Below are 7,389 nucleotides of genomic sequence, written 5' to 3'. Positions count from 1 at the left end.
CGCCTCTGCCTCAGTTGAGCCAAGCGTTGCTCTCGGTTGTCACAACGCCGCTATACCTTTTTATGTATATTTGGTTAATTAATAAGATAATAAAACAGTTTTTGAGATTTGTTTTGCGAATATTACCTATATATTACTTATACTTAGGATTATTATATAATACCTTAAGAGATTATTGTGCAATATCATAGCAACTTATAGCTACATATTGTTCTTGGTAATAATAGCATTAGAATTATTTGGATATTTTATAATTCTCCCAAAACAATTACATAATTTTTTAGCCTCTAATATATTCTTATTCCTTAATATTTTATCCTAAATCATAGATAGAACCTTAGATACATGATTTTCATCTTTATAGCTTTAACAATAGTCTTCTGTAATTTAGTTATCTTTAGTTTTGTCTGTTTTACCATATCTTTATATTCATACAGAAGATTTGTAGAGACTCCTAGGCAAATACTTATACCTAGAAGACTAGTAATTAGAAGAACCCCAAATAATTCACCTCTAAATACTCCAGATTAAAGCAGATTGAAGCAGATAAAAGTAGTAGCCCTCCAAATTGGTATCGAGAGGGAGGGTGGGAGGGAAGGAGGAGAGGGAGGGAGGGAGGGAGGGAGGGAGGCTAAGTGTTCTGACAGAACATTAAAAGATAGAAGCGTTTTAGGAACTACCTTCTGGCTAAGTGTTCGGATAGAACATTAAAAGACATAAGTGTTTTCGGAACTACCTTCTGGAAGTTTTTACAACTATCTTTTCCTTCTCTTACGATTACTTTCATGCTTATACTTTTCATAATATTAGGCATCGTTCTTGTTACCTTAATACTTACTGCTTTTATTGTGTGTTGAGTATTTTCGTTTTTGTTCATATTGACTACTTTATTTTAAGATGTTATTAATGAAAGGTATATAAGGCCGGAAACTACTGGGTGAGGGCTAAGGCCTGACAAACGCCTCTGCCTCAGTTGAGCCAAGTGTTGCTCTCGGTTTTCACAACGCCGATGTACCTTTTTATGTATATTTGGTTAATTAATAAGATAATAAATCAGTTTTTGAGATTTGTTTTGCGAATATTACCTTTATATTACTTATACTTAGGATTATTATATAATACCTTAAGAGATTATTGTGAAATATCCTAGGAACTTATAGCTACATATTGTTCTTGGTAATAATAGCATTAGAATTATTTGGATATTTTATAATTCTCCCAGAACAATTACATAATCTTTTAGCCACTGATATATTCTTATTCCTTATATTTTAGCCTGAATCATAGATAGAACCTTAGATACATGATTTTTATCTTTATAGCTTTAAAAATAGTCTTCTGTAATTTAATTATCTTTAGTTTTGTCTGTTTTACCTTATCTTTATATTCATACAGAAGATTTGTAGAGACTCCTAGGCAAATATTTATACCTAGAAGACTAGGAATTAGAAGAACCCGAAATAATTCACCTACAAATACTCCAGATTAAAGCAGATTAAAGCAGATTAAATTAGTAGCCCTCCGAATTGGTATCGAGAGGGAGGGTGGGAGGGAGGGAGGGAGGGAGGCTAAGTGTTCTGACAGAACATTAAAAGACAGAAGCGTTTTAGGAACTACCTTCTGGAAGTTTTTACAACTATCGTTTCCTTCTCTTACGATTGCTTTCATGCTTATACTTTTCATAATATTAGGCGTCGTTCTTGTTACCTTAATACTTACTGCTTTTATTGTGTATTGAGTATTTTTGTTTTTGTTCATATTTACTACTTTATTTTAAGACGTTATTATAGAAAGGTATATAAGGCTAGAAACTACTGGATGAGGGCTAAGCCCTGACAAACGCCTCTGCCTCAGTTGAGCCAAGCGTTGCTCTCGGTTGTCACAACGCCGCTGTACCTTTTTATGTATATTTGGTTAATTAATAAGATAATAAAACAGTTTTTGAGATTTGTTTTGCAAATATTACCTATATATTACTTATACTTAGGATTATTATATAATACCTTAAGAGATTATTGGGCAATATCATAGGAACTTATAGCTACATATTGTTCTTGGTAATAATAGCATTAGAATGATTTGGATATTTTATATTTCTCCCAGAACAAGTAGATAATCTTTTAGCCTCTGATATATTCTTATTCCGTAATATTTTAGCTAGAATCATAGATAGAACCTTAGATACATAATTTTTATCTTTATAGCTTTAACAAAAGTCTTATGTAATTTAGTTATCTTTAGTTTTGTTTGTTTTACCTTATCTTTATATTCTGACAGAAGTTTTTTAGAGACTCCTTAGCAATTAATTATACCTAGAAGACAAATAATTAGAAGAACCCCAAATAATTCACCTCTAAATACTCTAGATTAAAGCAGATTGAAGTAGTGCCCCACCGGAGGGAGGGAGGGAGGGAGGGAGGATAAGTGTTTTGTCGGACAGAACATTAAAAGACAGAAGCGTTTTAGGAACTACCTTCTGGAAGTTTTTACAACTATTTTTTCCTTCTCTTACGATTGCTTTCATGCTTATACTTTTCATAATATTAGGCATCGTTCTTGTTATCGTAATACTTACTGCTTTTATTGTGTTGAGTATTTTCGTTTTTGTTCATATTTAATACTTTATTTTAAGACGTTATTACAGAAAGGTATATAAGGCTAGAAACTACTGGGTCAGGCTAAGCCCTGACAAACGCCTCTGCCTCAGTTGAGCCAAGCGTTGTTATCGGTTGTCACAACGCCATTGTACCTTTTTTATGTATATTTGATTAATTAATAAGAAAATAAAACAGTTTTTGAGATTTTTTTTTGGGAATATTACCTATATATTACTTATACTTAGGATTATTATATAATACCTTAAGAGATTATTGTGCAATATCATAGGAACTTATAGCTACATATTGTTCTTGGTAATAATAGGATTAGAATTATTTGGGTATTTTATATTTCTCTCAGTAGAAGTAGATAATCTTTTAGCCTCTAATATATTCTCATTCCTTAATATTTTAGCCAGAATCATAGATAGAACCTTAGATACATGATTTTTATCTTTATAGCTTTAACAATAGTCTTCTGTAATTTAGTTATCTTTAGTTTTGTCTGTTTTACCTTATATTTACATTCATACAGAAGATTTGTAGAGACTCCTAGGCAAATATTTATACCGAGAGGTCAAGTAATTTGAAGATCCCCAAATGATTCACCTCTAAATACTCCAGAATAAAGCAGATTAAAGTAGTACCCCTCCGAATTGGTACCTAGAGGGAGGGAGGGAGGGAGGGAGGGAGGCTAATTATTCTGAGAGAACATTAAAGACAGTAGCATTTTAGGAACTACCTTCTGGCTAAGTGTTCTGACAGAACATTAAAAGACAGAAGCGTTTTAGGAACTACCTTCTGGAAGTTATTACAACTATCTTTTCATTCTCTTACGATTGCTTTCATGCTTATACTTTTCATAATATTAGGCATCGTTCTTGTTACCTTAATACTTACTGCTTTTTTTGTGCGTTGAGTATTTTCGTTTTTGTTCATATTTACTACTTTTTTTAAGACGTTATTACAGAAAGGTATATAAGGCTGGAAACTACTGGGTGAGGACTAAGCCCTGACAAACGCCTCTGCCTCAGTTGAGCCAAGCATTGCTCTCGGTTGTCACAACGCGGTTGTACCTTTTTATGTATATTTGGTTTTTTAATAAGATAATAAAACAGTTTTTGAGATTTGTTTTGCGAATATTACCTATATATTACTTATACTTAGGATTATTATATAATACCTTAAGAGATTATTGTGAAATATCATCGGAACTTATACCTACATATTGTTCTAGGTAATAATAGTATTAGAATTATTCGGATATTTTATATTTCTCCCAGAACAAGTAGATAATCTTTTAGCCTCTGATATATTCTTATTCCTTAATATTTTAGCCTGAATCACAGATAGAACCTTAGATACATCATGTTTATCTTTGTAGCTTTAACAATAGTTATGTGTAATTCAGTTATCTTTAGTTTTGTCTTTTTTACCTTATCTTTATATTCTTACAGAAGATTTGTAGAGACTCCTAGGACAATATTTGTACCTAGAAGACAAGTAATTAGAAGAATCCCAAATAATTCACCTCTAAATACTCCAGATTAAAGCAGATTAAAGTAGTACCCCTCCAAAATGGTATATAGAGGGAGGGAGGGAGGGAGGGGAGGGGAGGGAGGGAGGGAAGGAGGCAAAGTGTTCTGACAGAACATTAAAAGACAAAAGCGTTTTAGGAACTACCTTTTGGCAGTTTTTACAACTATCTTTTCCTTCTCTAACGATTGCTTTCATGCTTATACTTTTCATAATATTAGGCATCATTTTTGTTACCTTAATACTTTCTGCTTTTATTGTGTGTTGAGTATTTTTGTTTTTGTTCATATTTACTACTTGATTTTAAGACGTTATTACAGAAAGGTATATAGGGCTGGAAACTACTGGGAGAGGGCTCACCCCTAACACACGCCTCTGCCTCAGTTGAACCAAGCGTTGCTCTCGGTTGTCACAACGCCGTTGTACCTTTTTATGTATACTTGGTTTATTAATAAGATAATAAAACAGTTTTTGAGATTTGTTTTTGCGAATATTACCTATATATTACTTATACTTAGGATTATTATATAATACCTTAAGAGATTATTGTGAAATATCATCGGAACTTATATCTACATATTGTTCTTGGTAATAATAGTATTAGAATTATTTGGATATTTAATATTTCTCCCAGAACAAGTAGATAATCTTTTGGCCTCTGATATATTCTTATTCCTTGATATTTTTGCCTGAATCATTGATAGAACCTCAAATACATAATGTTTATCTTTATAGCTTTAACAATAGTCTTGTGTAATTCAGTTATCTTTAGTTTTGTCTTTTTTACCTTATCTTTATATTCATACAGAAGATTTGTAGAGACTCCTAGGCCAATATGTATACCTAGAAGACAAGTAATTAGAAGAACCCCAAATAATTCACCTCTAAATACTCCATAATAAAGCAGATTAAAGTAGTACCCCTCCGAATTGGTATCTAGAGGGAGGGAGGGAGGGAGGCTAAGTATTTTGACAGAACATTAAAGACAGTAGCATTTTAGGAACTACCTTCTGGCCAAGTGTTCTGACAGAACATTAAAACACAGAAGCGTTTTAGGAACTACCTTCTGGAAGTTATTACAACTATCTTTTCATTCTCTTACGATTGCTTTCATGCTTATACTTTTCATAATATTAGGCATCATTCTTGTTACCTTAATACTTACTGCTTTTTTTGTGCGTTGAGTATTTTCGTTTTTGTTCATATTTACTACTTTTTTTAAGACGTTATTACGGAAAGGTATATAAGGCTGGAAACTACTGGGTGAGGGCTAAGCCCTGACAAACGCCTCTACTTCAATTGAGCCAAGCGTTGCTCTCGGTTGTGACAACGCCGATGTACATTTTTATGTATATTTGGTTAATTAATAAGATAATAAAACAGTTTTTGAGATTTGTTTTGCGAATATTACCTATATATTACTTATACTTAGGATTATTATATAATACCTGAAGAGATTATTGTGCAATATCATAGGAACTTATAGCTACATATTTTTCTTGGTAATAATAGCATTAGAATTATTTGGATATTTTATATTTCACCTAGAACAAGTAGATAGTCTTTTAGCCTCTGATATATTCTTATTCCTTATTATTTAAGCCTGAATCATAGATAGAACCATAGATACAAGATTTTTATCTTTATAGCTTTAACAATAGTCTTCTGTAATTTAGTTATCTTTAGTTTTGTTTGTTTTACCTTATCTTTATATGCATACAGAAGATTTGTAGAGACTCCTAGGCAAATATTTATACCTAGAAGACAAGTAATTAGAAAAACCCCAAATAATTCACCTCTAAATAGTCTAGATTAAAGCAGATTAAAGTTGTACCTCTCTGGATTCGTATCTAGAGGGAGGGAGGGAGGGAGGGGAGGGAGGTAGGGAGGGGTGGGAGGGAGGGAAGGAGTCTAAGTGTTCTCACAGAACATTAAAAGACAGAAGCATTAGAGGAACTACCTTCTGGCTAAGTGTTCTTATAGAACATTAAAAGACAGAAGCATTTTAGGAACTACCTTCTGGAAGTTTTTACAACTATCTTTTCCTTCTCTTACGATTGCTTTCATGCTTATACTTTTCATAATATTAGGCATCGTTTTTGTTACCTTAATACTTTTTGCTTTTATAGTGTGTTGAGTATTTTCGTTTTTGTTCATATTTACTACTTGATTTTAAGACGTTATTACAGAAAGGTATATAGGGCTGGAAACTACTGGGAGAGGGCTCAGCCCTGACACACGCCTCTGCCTCAGTTGAGCCAAGCGTTGCTCTCGGTTGTCACAACGCCGTTGTACCTTTTTATGTATTTTTGGTTTATTAATAAGATAATAAAACAGTTTTTGAGATTTGTTTTACGAATATTACCTATATATTACTTATACTTAGGATTATTATATAATACCATAAGATATTATTGTGAAATATCATCGGAACTTATAGCTACATATTGTTCTTGGTAATAATAGTATTAGAATTATTTGGATATTTTATATTGCTCCCAGAACAAGTAGATAATCTTTTAGCCTCTGATATATTCTTATTCCTTAATATTTTAGCCTGAATCATAGATACAACCTTAGATACATGATGTTTATCTTTATAGCTTTAACAATAGTCATGTGTAATTCAGTTATCTTTAGTTTTGTCTTTTTTACCTTATCTTTATATTCATACAGAAGATTTCTGGAGACTCCTAGGCCAATATTTATACCTAGAAGACAAGTAATTAGAAGAACTCCAAATAATTCACATCTAAATACTCCAGATTAAAGCAGATTAAAGTAGTACCCCTCCGAATTGGTATCTAGAGGGAGGGAGGGAGGGAGGCTAAGTATTCTGACAGAACATTAAAGATAGTAGCATTTTAGGAACTACCTTCTGGTTAAGTGTTCTAACAGAACATTAAAACATAGAAGCGTTTTAGGAACTGCCTTCAGGAAGTTATTACAACTATCTTTTCATTCTCTTACGATTGCTTTCATGCTTATACTTTTCATAATATTAGGCATCGTTCTTGTTACCTTTATACTTATTGCTTTTTTTGTGCGTCGAGTATTTTTCGTTTTTGTTCATATTTACTACTTTTTCTAAGACGTTATTACAGAAAGGTATATAAGGCTGGAAACTACTGGGTGAGGGCTAAGCCCTGACAAACGCCTCTGCCTCAATTGAGCCAAGCGTTGCTCTCGGTTGTGACAATGCTGATGTACCTTTTTATGTATATTTGGTTAATTAATAAGATAATAAAATAGTTTT

This window comes from Aristolochia californica, unplaced genomic scaffold (genome assembly GCF_029961685.1).
Source record: "Aristolochia californica isolate CCGP_79_NKW_82.1479 unplaced genomic scaffold, dmAriCali1.0.hap1 SCAF_8, whole genome shotgun sequence".
Taxonomy (NCBI): domain Eukaryota; kingdom Viridiplantae; phylum Streptophyta; class Magnoliopsida; order Piperales; family Aristolochiaceae; genus Aristolochia; species Aristolochia californica.
The sequence above is the reverse complement of the archived record's forward strand: the minus strand, read 5'-3'. Positions refer to the sequence as shown.